The 16,907-nt window shown below is 41.5% G+C and overlaps 1 long non-coding RNA gene across 4 annotated transcripts in view; it reads left to right on the forward strand.

Annotated features, from left to right (window-relative positions):
* The first annotated feature begins 2,243 nt into the window (after window positions 1-2,243).
* LOC101020856 overlaps window positions 2,244-16,907 on the forward strand; it is a 199,409-nt gene continuing 184,745 nt past the window's right edge. For 2 of the 4 annotated variants that reach the window (XR_001897857.3, XR_001897858.3), the window contains exon 1: window positions 2,248-2,497. This is a non-coding gene — a long non-coding RNA (uncharacterized LOC101020856). Of the gene's footprint in view, window positions 2,498-16,907 lie in introns of all 4 variants that reach the window. The other 2 variants (XR_004179813.1, XR_002518781.2) reach the window with 2 other exon arrangements.

Raw genomic sequence — 16,907 nt, forward strand, 5'->3', positions numbered from 1 at the left:
TTAGCTCAATGACTTAGGATCTTCAGATAGTGAGTTGTTACTATAGGCAAGACAATTCTTCTGGAAATAAGTAAGTTGCTAAAACCAGAGGCTTAGGGGTGGATTTCAGCTCCTTGGTGATTTGTATTTAGAATTTCGGAGGCTTGGGTCTTGCTAATAAGTGACTGGGCATCTTATGGGGAAGTTCTACTTTACAGATCTAGGAGAGGGACCTCTTCTTTTGAAAGATCTTGTGAATTTTTATCCTAAGTTTTGCCTCTGCTATAGCCTCACCTGCACTATTCTTTGACTCCAAAGCTTGCCAATGTGTTTTTGTATTTATCTTCTGCTTTGCTTCTCCAATGCTACCCATAAGTCTTTTTCTCCTGCCCTTAGATATTCTGGCCTTGTAGAGAAACATTTCCCAAATACATTCTCATTAGATCTATGAGATGCTGCACAATAAAAGACTTCATGGTCAATTGAGATTGAGAAATGATGCATACTACACACCTTTCTTGGAAATTTGTAATGCACTTTTTAATAGGTGCTAAAGGAAAGATATTTACACTTATTTAAGTACATATATATATATATATGTTATTTAATAGCAACATGTTTATTAGCCTCCCAAGAATTAGTACTTCTCAGAATTTTCTTTGGGCATTTCTACTATAATGTCCACAAACTGCAAAAGCTGTCTAGACTACTAGACATGCAAGTTACTGAGAAATGGTCATGGATCATCAAACCCTCCGAAAAGGCTCTTTTGAAGGCAAAGGATGGTATGAGCCAATCCTATAAATAGAAATGAAAGGAATAAAATGTTCTGTAAAGCATAGACTGGCTAGAATAAGCTGGATTGGCTGCTGTCCATTAGGGAGAGGTGCTGAAACAGAGATTTCCCCTGGTGCTATTAAAAAATGGATTTCCAGCAGAGCTCTTAAAAAGTAACTGCTCAGGCCGGGCGCGGTGGCTCACGCCTGTAATCCCAGTACTTTGGGAGGCCAAGGTGGGCAGATCACGAGGTCAGGAGATCGAGACCATCCTGGCTAACACAGTGAAACCCCGTCTCTACTAAAAATACAAAAAATTAGCCGGGCGTGGTGGTGGGCACCTGTAGTCCCGAGGCTGAGGCAGGAGAATGGTGTGAACCTGGGAGGCGGAGCTTGCAGTGAGCCAAGATCGCGCCACTGCACTCCAGCCTGGGTGACAGAGTGAGACTCCCTCTCAAAAAACTAACTGCTCAGAAAGCGCTGCATGAGACATCTAGATACAAACCCAGGGTAGCAAAACTGCTCAAGGGACAACATGGGGAAAAAGGTACATACTGGACAATGAATTAACAGAAATAGGGTTTGATTTCACTATTCCCAGTAACTGGGTGTGTGAGCCTGGGCAAGCCATTTAGTCTCTCCATGTCTTATTTGTAAAATAAGATAATTGGATGGGATGCAAGTTCATTCAAAGTTCTAAACGTCATAATCCATAATGACTTTCTAAGTAGGTCTTTATGTGAGCACAAGAGAAATCAAACCAATGTGTGTTTGCCCCAGGCCCCTGGGCTTCTCTGGTCCCTTTTATTTGGGAGGTGATATGCTTCACAACTATATGTGTTGCACTAATTCATAAAGGTATTCCATCCCAAGTCAATAACAAGCTATAGCTTTGTGAAAGGAGTGAGTCCAATATGTTACAATCATCTTGGAAGCTTCAGTTACCTCTATTGAGAGGAAGGTTCTTTTTCTAAGGAGACTGCTTTGAATCATGTTCTCAGCAAACATTTAATTAATAAGTACCTAATAATATTATGTACTAGACTCTGTTCTAGGCACTTGGGATACTTTGGATGTGTGTGTGGAGGAGAAACACAAAAGATAAAATTTCTCTACTCTCATGGAGTTTATATTCTAGTAAAAAGAGACAGATAATAAACATTAAGCCTAATAAATAATGTATATAGCAAAGTGTACATTATATAGTATGTTAGAAGATGATAAATACTACTGACAAGAAAAAAGAACAAGTGTAAGGAGGCATGGAGAATTTTAATTATAAATTGGGTAGTTAGTGTAAGCCTCATTGGGAAAGGGATCTTTGGGCAAAGACCCGAACAAGGTGAAAGAGTGAACACATGCCTGTCTAGAGGAAGAAAGACGCAGGCAGAGAAAACATCCAGTGCAGAGGAAGAGGATGCCTGGCAGCTTCCAGGAACAGGGAGGGGACCTGTGAAGCTGGAGTGATGTGAGTAAGTGAATGTGTCACAAAGGGGAAGTCCCAGCTGCTTTGTCCTGCTGGGACAAAGACCCACTGAACATACTTAGGACAAATTTCATGTTCATCAGCAGCATAACCTAATTTTAGACTCCTTTTTCTTGTAGGAAGCCTCCTATCAGACTCTCTGCCTGGCCTGAGATATCCAGTTAACACCTGCAATTCAGAATACCCTCTCACCCAGCAATAAAGCATCCAGCCTTTGCATCTGTAACAACCTCCTCTGTAATTTGTGCATTCTATGGTGAGTTTAAATGCTGACTCTATCATTATCTGAGTTTATTACCATTGCTATTTGCATATGTTTAATGGGGGAGGGGAAGAGTGGGCAGAAAACCTCTGCACAGATTGCAGCTTGGAAGTCTGCGTGTCTCTCCTCACCCTTACTTCCCCTTCCTGTCCCCTTCTCTTCTAATCCTCTGCCTTCTTTGGGTCCTGGGCCAGGGCCAGCCGTACTTAAACTAAATAGGTAAATGTTCTCAGTAGCCCTGTTGCCCTCTGCTGTGTCTGCCTACTCCCCTGTTCCTGCTGTGCATCTCTCCCAGCACTCCTGACTTTCAACGACTCAGTGCAGTACAGTGAACCTGTCTCCCTTCCTGCCCCATGAACCATCAATACTGGTTCTCAATTAGGAAACGATAAATGTGCTCACATTAATTTGTCTAGAGGTTATCTCTTTTGGGGTGGGGTTTTGTTTTGTGACAGAGGGTATAGAAGCATTAGGGAGGATTATCAGAGTCCTGGAACCCTGAAAATTATTACCAGATATTAGGCAGGCACCTATTCAGAGAGTCAAACCCTGGCCTCTGCTGCCCACTCATCTCCCAGCTCAACTTTACCTGTTTTCCCTAAATTATCTTTCTGCACAGGAATTCACTGCCTTTTCTTGTTGGAGGTGTTGGCTAGGAAAACTTCTGAACGTTGTAAGATCTATAGTGAAATGTTAGCATGAGCCTCTGAATTGCTCTTGGGAGCCAGGAAGCAGCCCAAGCCCCAAGGGAGGGGAGGAATAAATTGTTGCCCAGTGGCCAGCAACTTGTTTTATTTTACAAGACTGTGTTTTCCATGTTGCTTGCATTTTGAAATAGTGTGCACAGGTGCCCCAGTTTGATTCAATTTCAGCCCTCACCATGATTTATGGTCCCACCTGATCACATCCAGATCACTTTGCTGTTTGCCCTTGTCTGCTGTGCTGCAGTTCATGAGTGGGGAGCCAGAGCCAGACATTTTAAGGATTCCGAGTGAACAAGCATGTCTGTTTCTCCCTCAAATTTTTACCCATGTAGGATTTAACATAATCAACAATGAGTCCAATCTGCATTTCTTTGAAAAGAGGCACTGCCAGCCTTCAGAGAATATTAAACTGAATGGAAAGATTACAGTTGTTAGAGATGCAAAACCCTTGAAAGAGCTAAAATGAGTAAAATGGCATTTTATAACCCATTTATGGCCTTGTGTATCCATATTCTTGCCATCACTACCCTCATTACCACCATCACCATCATCATGTTAATATAGTAGCCATCAGTTATTGCATACTCATTATTTTGTCATTTTGACAAATATTTTATGAGAATAGATTTCTTAAAATCTGAACCATCTTAAGAAGATACTGTTATTATCCCCATGTTACAAATTTTTTAAAAACAGAAATATTGAGAGGTTTAGTAACTTGCCCAAGGTCAAATAGCCACAAGTCTGTATAATTAAATAAAAATAAATAGTTAAAATGTGTATGTACAAATAAAGATGGCTTTCTAGGTAGTAATTCACTCTAGGCAAGATTAAGAAGGCTTCTTGTTGGGCAGAACACCGTGTACGTTACCAATGCTAGGTCAGGACTCCAACTGTTAATACGTGGAGGGTAGCAAAGATCACCATGATGTTGGCTACCAGGAATAGAAGTTCAAATACTTTTACCCGCTGCTTCTTGGTATTGTAGTCACCAAGGAAACATAATACAGTCAAGCACGGATGGAACGATGCTTTAATCACATAGAGAAGAGAAAGAACAAGATCAGCTCCAATAGTATGTGTTGGTCCCCCATGGATAGTGGATCCCCCTAGCAGCCTAACGGGGGCAATTGGGTCATGAGCAGTCCTCACAATCTTAATAGGAGGACATGTACCCCTTCCATGTGTACTCTGAAATACTGAAAGCTGGGGGCATGCCTGAGGGCCATTGACTTACATACATAAGCAGAACAAAGAAGCATATATTGAGCTTGAAACAGTGAAAGCTATTCCCATACAAGGTAATAATGCTTGCACAGGCTGTGTGAGCTCTTTATCTCCTGGTAAGGAAGGGTTCCAGATCCAAGACACATTCTTATGTGGCTACTGGGAGGTGCAAAGACTGCATGCAGGAGACTGTCTTGCCAACATTTATTTAGGTAGCAAGCTTTTCTGGTGCCTTCAGGTAGGATTTTGCCACATGTTAACTACTCAGAAACACATCTCCTGCTTAAATAAGCCATCCCTGAATCACCCTTAGCCCAACCTCTTCTCTCTCTTTGTTGGGTCTTTTTCTCTATTGTATCCCAATACTATTGTATCCCAATAGTGACATGTGCCTGGCTCCTGGGTAGGTGCCTATGGACAAAGAATGCAAAGATTTCCTTGTTGGTGAATCTAAATGCCACTTCCTCTGGGAAGCATCCTTATCACCAAGCCATAGTACTCCTTTCTCTGCGCCTGCAATGCACATTGTTTCTAGTTCAAGTACTAGTACTGTAGTATTAATAATACATGCTATGTTAATATCATTAATAATACTGCTTGAATAGCCCTAACAGCCCTTAGTCCCTTGTTCCCTATTTACTCTTCCCAATAGCCCTGCAAGGTAGGTACTATTGCTATCCTCATTATACAGGTGAGGAACTGAGGCATAGAGGAAGAGTAACTTGCTCAAGATCATCCAGCTAGTAAGTGGCAGAGCCAGGATCATGGATCCAGGCAGTTTGGTGCCAGCATTCAAGCCCTAATCACATTCCTCCCTCAGTGGTTGGCTTTACTGTTTTTCACTTGTCAGTTTTCTTTTTTCTTTTTTTTATTATACTTTAAGTTCTAGGGTACATGTGGATAATGTGCAGGTTTGTTACATATGTATACCTGTGGCATGTTGGCGTGCTGCACCCATCAACTCGTCAGCACCCATCAACTCATCATTTACATCAGGTATAACTCCCAATGCAATCCCTCCCCCCTCCCCACTCCCCATAATAGGCCCTGGTGTGTGATGTTCCCCTTCCCGAGTCCAAGTGATCTCATTGTTCAGTTCCCACCTATGAGTGAGAACATGTGGTGTTTGGTTTTCTGTTCTTGTGATAGTTTGCTGAGAATGATGGTTTCCAGCTGCATCCATGTCCCTACAAAGGACACAAACTCATCCTTTTTTATGGCTGCATAGTATTCCATGGTGTATATGTGCCACATTTTCTTAATCCAGTCTGTCACTGATGGACATTTGGGTTGATTCCAAGTCTTGCTATTGTGAATAGTACCGCAATAAACATACGTGTGCATGTGTTTTTATAGCAGCATGATTTATAATCATTTAGGTATATACCCAGTAATGGGATGGCTGGGTCATATGGTACATCTAGTTCTAGATCCTTGAGGAATCGCCATACTGTTTTCCATAATGGTTGAACTAGTTTACAATCCCACCAACAGTGTAAAAGCATTCCTATTTCTCCACATCCTCTCCAGCACCTGTTGTTTCCTGACTTTTTAATGATTGCCATTCTAACTGGTGTGAGATGGTATCTCATTGTGGTTTTGATTTGCATTTCTCTGATGGCCAGTGATGATGAGCATTTTTTCATGTGTCTGTTGGCTGTATGAATGTCTTCTTTTGAGAACTGTCTGTTCATATCCTTTGCCCACTTTTCGATGGGGTTGTTTGTTTTTTTCTTGTAAATTTGTTTGAGTTCTTTGTAGGTTCTGGATATTAGCCCTTTGTCAGATGAGTAGATTGCAAAAATTTTCTCCCATTCTGTAGGTTGCCTGTTCACTCTGATGGTAGTTTCTTTTGCTGTGCAGAAGCTCTTTAGTTTAATTAGATCCCATTTGTCAATTTTGGCTTTTGTTGCCTGATTAGGTTGCCACCTCAAAGGCGGGGTTTGAGACTTGCACATATCTTCGTCCTCAGCTCCCGGCCAATTGCCTGGCACCTAGCAGTCACTCAGGAATTATTTGGCATGGGACTGAATGAAAGATAGGTGTTCACTGGGTAAGGACTTGGGGGCAGCTCACCCAGGATTTTTTCATTGCTTTAAGGCACTTAACTGCTAACTGGACCCTTTGTTTCAGGGCAGACAGAGTGATAGAGGCACAGGAAGTATTGAAGGACAGGCTTTGCCTGCCTCGTTTTATCCTAATCGGTTAGTTCACATCTTCTTTGACACTGTCCTTGTTTTCAGAAGAGAAAGGGATTTAGGGTGCGTCTTACCTTTAAAAGGAGGCTTTTTTCCATTTGCTTCTACAGAACTGCGCTGGTTTTTTCCCACTGGGATTGCATTTATCTCACCCCCATTTATTCTCCATTAATATCTCCACAGTGGCAATTATTACCCTTCATCCATGCCTGTGTGTGTCTGTCTGCCTTCCCCACCTCCACCCTGACTGTGAACTTCTTGAGGCAATGACCTCAAGAAGAATGACTTGTCCTAGTCATCTTGTATCTTGTCCAGCACAGGGCCTGGCCCACCAGAAGCCCTCAAACCATGCTTCTTAAATGAAAAACACTTAGTCATTGGTAGATCTGTGGTGCAGGAAAGTACAGGAATGAAGTAATTATCCAGCTTTTTTTTTTTTTTTTTTTTGTAAAAGAAGAGACTGATCTTTGGCTCAAGGAACCAATAATCATTTAGGACTCGTTTCTCATCATCTTTCCTGTCTCTTTCCCTCCAGCTCTTGTCATTTGATAAGTGATGCAGAAAAATTCTTCTCTCAGGATTGGATAAGAGAGACTGAAAAGGTAGTTGGACTGGGTGGGGGGCAGGGAGTTGGAGGAAACATAAAACAATAAAGATGATTTAATTTATATCTGATCATAGCAACCAGCTGGCTATACCATCAGTTATTACACCCTAGTAGTTATTAAAGAGCACCTCTATCATAGGCACCTTATTAGCTAGGGATTTATGGAGCACACAGGTACAGGAGGAAATATTGATATTTCACTCACAACATCACCTGTGGATGCCTGGGTTGTCTGTCTCTCAGTCCTATCTCTTCTCATCTGTCCTCATTCTTAGGCCCGATAGGCTCAGGTTCAACTCCCAGAATGTTTTTCTCCTACAGTATGCATAATGGTAAACAATTTCACTCACTTGTGCTTCGATCCATTGTGCATCTGTTTCAACACCTATGGCTATAATATTCCTGCTTTCCAGGCAGAAGGTGTTTTGGGCTCATTCAGATATTTCTAGAGTTTTCTGTGTCACAAATTACTGCCATTGATAGGGCTTCTGGTTTAGCCTACTTTTTAATAGAGAAAATAAAAACCTAGACATTGGATTTCATTTTAGCCAGGTCTCATGTTGCCGCATGAGTCCTAGAATCTGAGCCTTCAGATGCCTGGCCTATGCTTCATCTTTCCTCCTTGAAAGCCCTATTCCAAATGGATCTCAGCCCTGGTTTCTGGACTGAATGCAAATAAGTGAGTTACTCTTGGATGTCTTGACATTAATGACACATTTCTTTTTAACACAATTGGATGCTTTATTCATTCCTAGAAGCAATTTATTCCCAATTATAACCAATTATTATGTGTGATGCCAGAAATAAAAAACAAAAACAAATTGCATTTTTAAATTTAAAACGTGTGTAGGGAAAAATAATGATATGGAGCCAATTATGTCAATTCAAGTCAGTTGCAGAATTTTTCCTTTGAAGATAACATTTTTAAAGAACTGAAAGTTTCCACATTTTGATCCCTTGAAGTACCAAAGTGACAACACAGGCAGGAGGAGATGACACAAGAAAAGTGGCAATTAGTTATTTACCCAGAAATGCAGAGCTAGGTGTTAATAATGAGTGGCTAGATTACACTTGACATTTTACAAAGTGACTTACAATCACACCTGCATGCATGCACGCGCACACATGTGTATAGAAATTGCCTGTGGAATAGAATAAGAGAAGAGGACAGAACTGGGTCTCTTCCTTAGGGACAACATGTACTGTAAATAGTGTCTGTGTTGGTGAGAATGGAATAAGAAAATTACAAGCGTGAATGGGTGCATGAGGAATTAAATCCACAAATGACAATTAGCTGGGCTAGGTTTATATGCATACCCACATATCAAATCTATCACTTCAGACATGCATATGCATTTAAATCTTTTTATGATGCCTCGATGGGTCTAGATGGCTATTGCTACTCTGATCTTAAAGCTGGGGAAATCAAGCTATGGGAATAACATGCAGAGTAGCATTAGACTTTGGAGTTCCAGATTTTTATGCTTTCACTTGCCTGCTGAGCTTCATGGTCTCTCAAACAGCAGCCAGGCAAGGTGGGTGGTTGCTTTATTGTTTATTAATAACTCTGGAGAGTCCTGGATGTGTTCCTGTCACAAAACGTGTGTCAAAACCTATTAAAGCTGAAAAGAACTTAGAGGCTGTGGGTCCAATCCCTTCCTTTTAAAGAAAGGGAACCTGGGTCAGAGAGAGGCCAGATCTGCTTTAAGTCTCATGACTTCTCAGTGCCTGAGTCAGATCTGCCCACCCAGAGCTCTTTCTGTCACTGCATGGCACTTGCTAAGCTTGTAGGGTGCCCTGCTGGCAGTGCTGTTACTGGTGATAAAGGTGATGAGCATGCATCACCCTCCTTCACTCCCTTTTTCTTGAATGTGGCTGTCAGTATGGCCTTACATATCTTGTGGTTGAAATTAACCTCCCTACATAGTTCCCCTGATTCTACAGCAATCAAATATACTGTTCTCCTATCATAATAGGTCAGGGGCTGTACCTGCCTGGACACTGAGTACAGAATGCAGTGTAGAGTTTTCAAAGTGGAAGGCTCAGTCATTGAGGAACTATTCACTGAGTGCCCACTATGCCCCAGGTCCCCTTCATGCACTGGAAATGCAGCAGGGAATGAGATGAAGTCCCACCCTTGTGGATTTTATTTTCTCAGAGAATCCACAGCAACCAGTGGCTGGAGATGAGGAGCAGTAGCTCTTTTAGGAGGCCTGTGGTCCCTGTGGTTCATCACCATGGCTCTGCCTTCACTCCCGATACTGGATTCTAGTAATACCTACTGACTTCCTTATTTCAGTTCCACGCCTGGCATCCGTGAGATACTGAGTTTGTGCCCTCTGCGGAGCCACAACTTTACCGTGAAACAGTAAGAGCCTGCAGCTTTCGGCAGTTAGAACAAGCATGATCTCAGGCCCCCACCCCCATGCGGCCTGCCATAGTCGCTGGCGCTTAGAGAATGAAGTAAATCGGGTTTTGTGATCAGAACAGATGTGTGAAGAGGCAAATTCAGACTGAGCAGGGGATGCTGCAGGTCACCACCAAGGGACGTCAGAGGTGCGGAAGTCGGCGGGGGAGGGAGGGCAACTTTAATCGGAGAGAGTGATTATGGAATCCAATTAGCTTCTCATTTTCATTTGCAGAAGGAACATTCAATTCACTTAACGCCACTCTACAGATCCTTCTTCTCTCATCTGTACCCAGAGGGAAACAAATTCCAGTGTAATAGAGCATTTGGACAGCAGCAGACCACAGTAGAGAGAGCATGTGGCTAGAAGTGAGGAGGCCTGGGTCCCAGGCTTGGCTCTGCCTCTACGAGTTTCATGACCCTGGGCACATTGCCTCACCCCTAAAGGACCTGGGCTCATCTGCTAAATATGGAAATTGAATTAAATCATTTTAAAGGTCTCTTTAATTCCAAAATTCTATATTTGTTTTTCAGTGTATATCTTCATATTACAGCTTAATAAGGTATGCAAGTATAATTTTGGAATTCCTCATTACAACTCTGCCAATAAAACTCTGAGCTTTGGAGTCAGATAAACCTGTATTTCAGTGATGAACCTACCTACTTAACTTTAAGCCAGTTACTTAATCTTTCCAATCCTCAATTTATAAAATTAGGGTAATAATAATAGTATTTGTCTTACAGAATTGTTTTGTGGATTAAATGGGCTAATATATTCAAAGTACTTAATACAGCATTTGGGACATATTAAAACTCAATAAATGTTTACCTGTTTTTATTTCATTGTCCTGTTTACTACAAAGTTTTAGAATAACTTGAATATTTTATCTAAAAATTTAAAATAATGTGGTAGTGGGACTTCCTTTTAAAAAATTGCTTGGATGACATGGCTGAAGAGGTTTAATGGTGGGTAGGCTAAGTAATGGACTAAGACTGAAATAGCTCAGTGGAAATAAAGCATTTAATGTGGGAATAAATGAAGTTGCCACCCAGAACTAACAGCCAGAGTCCTGGCTGGGCTGTAATTAATGGATATGCTGACCATGATTTATAAGGATATTTTAAGAAGTGACTGTATTGCGCGGAGCCCTGGGTTTTATGCCCGACTTGAAGTAAGATCAATGGGAAATTCATTAGGCCTAAGATTTAATGGGTAGGAATGAAGTTTCTTCCCCAGCATTAGGGCTTTTCACATGGTGGCTACCAGGGATGCTTCCTCTGGGATGGAGGCCACGGGGATATGGAAAAAGTTGTTGAGCACTTGGAGCCAGAAAAGGAATGATGCTCCACATCTCTTTCCCTGTGTTAGAAAATGCAGAGAAGGAGTCCCAGCCCAGACTTTTCTTGAGAGCTTTCTGGGTCTTACTGGCTGGAGGCTAGGGATGGTTTCCTCCACCTTCCTTTCTTTCTTTTTCTTCTTTCTTCTTTTTTTTTTTTTTTTTTTTTTGCCTCCCTCCCATGTGTCAAGGTGTCAGCCTTCCTTTTTGAGCAAGACATTGAGCAGAACTGCACTGAGCACAGTGCACATCTGCTGACAGGAGTTTGGTTACCCTGAGGATGTGTGTGCTGAGCACCTGAGATGGTGAATCAGCAAATGCAGGCCTCTGCAGGTGGCTTTGGCTGACAGCAATATCTAGCATTGGTGCACAGGTGGCCCATCTGCACCCTGAGGCCCTGCAGTGTGCTGGAATTTGCTCTGTGACTTGCCTTGTTTTTACCATCAGCAGAGGGAGGTGGTGCATCCTGTCCTTCTAAGACCTCTGTTTTGTGATGGAATTTGGTGATAAAAGCCCATAGATGCTTTCAGTTCTTCCTTTGCTTTGTTCTCAAGGAGAACTGAAAGATCAGATCTTGGCTTTCTGAGTCTCCTTGTACTTTACTTCTGATTACGATAGGCCAGAGAAACATCTAACTCAGGCTCACCCCTGGGGAAGGTGATTATCCATCTTCCCTTGGTCCATGCTCAGTGCTTTGATGCTTTGATGCCACAGCAGCTTTGTTCATGTCGTTCCTTCTGCCTGGATGTCCTTCTCCCAGGAGCTCGGCTTAGCTCCCTTATGGGCTTGCTCCTGGTTTAGCAGTCACCTTACCTGCATGTAAACCTGGCGTTGTTTGTTCTCCGACTTTATCACCTGGCTCACCCCATGTTACTTGTTCATACTTTTTTGTAGCAGGTTAGCCCTTTCTGTTTCCTAGTCCATCCATTTTTTAATCCTGCCTCTTATAAATATTTTCTTCATGAAACACTTATCAATTACTTCTGAGTTTTAATGACAGGCTTTTAGCTTTATTTTCTGGATATGCTTATATTTTTCCTCAGTGATGCTTTACTTTACGAGCAGAGCACCTGGTGTTGATACCTCTTTCTCCATCCGTCCCAAGGATATACTCCTTGCAGTTGTATGGAATTTTATATTTTGTTAATCATTATAAAATAACTACTATTTGTTGTGTGCCTGCTTTGTATCAAGTACTGTGCTCAACACTTTGTATACATTATTTTATACCACAAATCATTCCCTTATAATGCCCATTTTACAAGCAAACTATGACTCAAGGAGTTTTAGCCTGTCTACAGTCGCACAATTAATAAGTATACTCATATTTAGTAGACTCCAAAGCCCATTTTTTAATTATCACACTCTACTTCATATTCAAAATCTAATTTGATCCCCACAATAATACTATAAGATAGCTATCATTATGCCTATTTTACAGATTAAGAAAACAGAGGCCCAGGAAGTTTAGGTGACTTGACTGAGGTAATCCAATTAGAGAACAGACAATTAGAACTTGAATACAGGTATTTTGATTCTAATTTCAGTTCCTAATCCATTGATCCATGGTGCTAGCCTCTAGGACATTGAGGCTTCTGTGTTTTTCTTGTTTTCTGTAACCTGTAGTCTCTGGCATGATATTTTTTTCCGTTCCATTTCCTCTGCCTCTTCCTCCTCTTACTGAGACTCAGGTTAGGGGTGCTAAGCCTCACTCTCATGAAGAAATGAGGAAAGTGGGGCATTATCCTAGAGACAGCATCTAAGTGAATTTTATCTCAACCAGTTTTCTCTGCTTGGTACCAAGAAGACAACAGAGTAGAGTTGTCTTGCTAATAAATGCAAGGAAGAGATAATCTGTGTAAAACCAAGTTATCTTCTGTCTGAGATGTTAGGGAATTAATTACACAGTGAACCAGCTACTTGCTTTGTTGAGTGACTACTTATTGCATATCCACTGAATACCAAAGTAAGTTTTAGGTACCATAGGACAAGGGCACAAAGAAATGACTAGACCACAATAAATAGCTGCTGAGGATCTAGGAATAACCAAGACATAAACTTGTCTTATTGATCATAATCAGTGATGGGAGGGATTGGGGGAGATAGACCTGTGTTAAATGTTATTATATGACAAAGGTGTATCCAAGGAGCAAGTCTGTTAATCATCCCTCTTTTTCCTGTGCCTGGCATGGTCCATGACACTTAAACACTGTCCCCAAATAAGATGAGAGTGAGTGAATAAGCCATGCAAATAGAGAAGACAATGTCTAAGACTTCCTTTGATAGATATGGAGAGAGGGGATTGAAAAAAGGCTGTGCAGATGAGGTTATATTTAAACTGTGTCTCTGCAATGTGTAAGAATTTATTTTGGGGACAAGGTTGAAAAGAGGGAGAATATTGTAGACAGAATGCAAGATACTGTAAGAATATGACTCATGGGGGCTGGGCGCGGTGGCTCACACTTGTAATCCCAGCACTTTGGGAGGCCGAGGTGGGCAGATCATAAGGTCAGGAGTTCGAGACCAGCCTGGCCAACATGATGAAATCCCATCTCTACCAAAAATACCAAAATTAGGGTGTGGTGGCATGCGCCTGTAATCCCAGGCACTTGGGAGGCTGAGGCAGGAGAATTGTTTGAACCCAGGAGGTGGAGGTTGCAGTGAGCTGAGATCACACCACTGCACTCCAGCCTGGGTGACAGAGCAAGATTCAGTCTCGAGGGAAAAGCAAAGAACAAATAACTCATGGGAACTGTGTGGCTGGAAAGGGAATTTGGGCCAGGTTATGACAGTCCTTGGGTGTCATGCTAAAAGACTTGAATTTGATTTTTAAATGGTGGGAACCAGATAATGTATTAGGTGGAGCAAACAACAGTATCAGGCCTGCATGGAAAGGAGGAGAGAAGCTGGAGGCAGGTGTCCATGGGACATGGGCAGGGTCTACTCTTTCACTGGAGCCTCCCAGGTGATTGCACAGGACAGTGCAGGATGGCATCTGGATAGATGCAATACAATTGATGAAGATGTATTAACTGAGATGGGAAATTTGGAACGAAGAGGAATTGTGAGGATGGGAGCAAGGGAAAAATGGGATGAGGATATCATGAATTTCAAATGCATCATGTTGAATCTGAGATGCCTCTGGGACATCAAGATGGATGTAGTTAGGAGACAAGTCGTAATATAGGACTGGATTTTCAGAGATAAGTGCTATCTAGAAACTTATATTTAGAAATTATCAGCATGTAAGAATTGTGCACTGTGGGTATGAGTGAAAGCACTTTTGGAGAGTATTAAGAATGCTTATAAAATGCTTTCCTGGAGTTAACTGTCTCATAGACTGATAAGGCAGTTTAGAGTATTGAGTTCCCTTTGTCTAAAGCATCTTTTCTGGTAATATTGAAAATATCCATTTTATCTTTGACTCAATGGGATAGAACATCTTGAGATTGTTTTCATGAACTTTAAAGGGAATCTCTGATTCATTCCTTCATCCTCACTAATACCATTCAGATCAAGTCAGTTCAACACTCTGGCCAAACCCCTAGTACATGAGTCATTATGAGGCGTGAACCCTCTCTCCAAGGAATTTCCAACATTTTAGAGAATAGTCAGCAAGAGTGTAAATGACTATAATAGGAGGGAGAATAAAGTAAGTACCATGTACATTAACAAATGCTACAAACGCATAAAAGATGAAAGAATTAGTATGTTTGCAAGTCAGGAAATGCTCCATAGAGAAGTTGGTCTTGAAGAATGAACAGATTTTTGATCAGCAGAGATAATAGAGATTAGCGATAGAAAAAAAAAAATCAAAGTGACAGAGGGGATTAAGTTTAGATGGTTTGTAGGGGAACACTGGAAGGTAAACTCGAGAAGATAGATTAAGGCCTTGAATGCCAGGGTGGAGAGATTGTATTTGATTTCATAGTTTAAAAGAGTTCAAGCTCTGTTTCAACAATATTTCAGAGGTCAATACCAGGCCTTCCCCAATTTCAGAACAAATGGGTATTAGAAGGGCTGTGATCCTTTTTCAAGGAGAAAGTTAATTGATTGGTATTACAGAGTCACCATATATGGCCAACCCCAAATTGAAAATCCTCTTCTGAAGACAGATACTGTTTGTTTAGAACTAAGCCACAGCCCAAATTCCCCTTCCCTTAGATTCAGATCTGTATTTTCTTAGCAAAAGAGTCCCTTGAGGGGCCTGCTCTTGCTTTTTCTCAGGAGTCATTTGTTATCTTAAATATTGGCATCTTTGAGATAAGAGTTTTCTAAATCACATTTACAGAAGGCTTGTAAACACTCCTCATGTTTGGAACAGGTTTCTTCATTGACCTTGTGCCATTGATGTGCTTCAAGCTACTTCAGGGCATTAAATTCCCTGAAGCTTTACCATGGAAACATACTCCCAGGTCATAACTCTTTCCTTTGCCTGGGCGTGGGCCTCAAACGTTTATGTGGCTGCTTCAGCTAGCATAACCAGTCCAACAGGATTTTCAGTAAAACCTGAGCTGCCATAGAGACACAATATTTCTTTTCCTAATTGCTCATAATTTCATTCTATTTCTTCTAACAGCAATTGAAGATGACATTACACTCCCTTTTATGTCAGTTGATGATGCATAATTCTCTCCTGGAACAGCTAACGACTGTATTTACTAACACATTAAAAAACATTGATGTGTATTCAGGCCAGAGCCATTTTTACACCAGTATTTTATGTGTGTGTCAGATGGTGGAATGTTGAAAAGGGGTTTCACTATTATAATAAGCATCTCCCACTTTTGCAGATAGAATGGCATGTGAATAACCAGATGTCGTGGTTATTCCTCATTTGTACCAATCTCCACGGACCTCTACCCTGGCCCCAGATCCATTCTTTTCTCTCCTGCCTTGCTCTATACTTGGGAGGCTGTCCAGTGTGGACTGCATGACCTGTATTCCTTTGCCTACTCGCCACCGATTGGATTTGGCCAGTGGGAGGCACCAGCAAAAAATCAGAGGTTGGGAGAAGAGAAAGATTATGGCATTTCTCTCTTGCTCTCACCCTGCTTTGGTGCGGTGTTTCTGACAGCCACTACACCTGATGTTGATTATAGCCTTCACTGAGTTCTGATAACACTAATTCCTGCACTTGTCCTTTGCTTTTCTGCCTTAGAAGTGTAGTGGTTTTCATCAGTTGCCAGTCTCTTAGTGCCTCAGCTTCCTCGCCCATCCCTTGGTAGCTAATTCCATCTAGGTCTCTTCACTTGAGCCATTTGGGTGAATTACATTTCCCATTGGGATTCTGTTGGAAACACCAAATATTACGGTTTCCAAATAAGTTATTTGGCAAATGACCTCTCCGTTCACCTTGTTCATAACTGGCCTGGACCTTTCTTTCATGGTCCTCAAGGGGCTCACTATGGAAATATCACCAGAAATAATTAATTATAGAAAATTGAAGCTTACTTCCTAAAAATGAGACTAGAATACTCTACTCTAAATGGAGACACAATATATTGTAGTTTTTATATACATAGCTTATGGGAGCACATAAAATGGCAAAGTTTCAATGTGAATAATGTGTTCACTGGTGGAAAAAAGGTCAGGGGAAGAGGCAGAGAGGATCAGCTCTATGTGATTCAGTGGACTTATAAGTGAGAAAGGAGAAAGTGAGGTAGATAGAACGTTGAAATATATTAAAAGCTTGTCCTACATGTACTAGTTCCTCATGAAGAATTGCTGCTCCTGATCTGCATGATTTGGATGGGATGGGATGCTATCAATTATATCCAGTATCAAGTGCTCTTTTGTAAGAAATGTATAGATTGCTCAGCATGAGGATTTGGGGAATATAGCTCCATTCTCAATTCTACCACTATGAGAGCTTGGCAAAGTCATTGTGCCTCAATTGTACCATGGACAAGTGGGGATAATTA

The sequence above is a fragment of the Papio anubis genome, chromosome 1 (assembly GCF_008728515.1).
Source record: "Papio anubis isolate 15944 chromosome 1, Panubis1.0, whole genome shotgun sequence".
Classification (NCBI taxonomy): domain Eukaryota; kingdom Metazoa; phylum Chordata; class Mammalia; order Primates; family Cercopithecidae; genus Papio; species Papio anubis.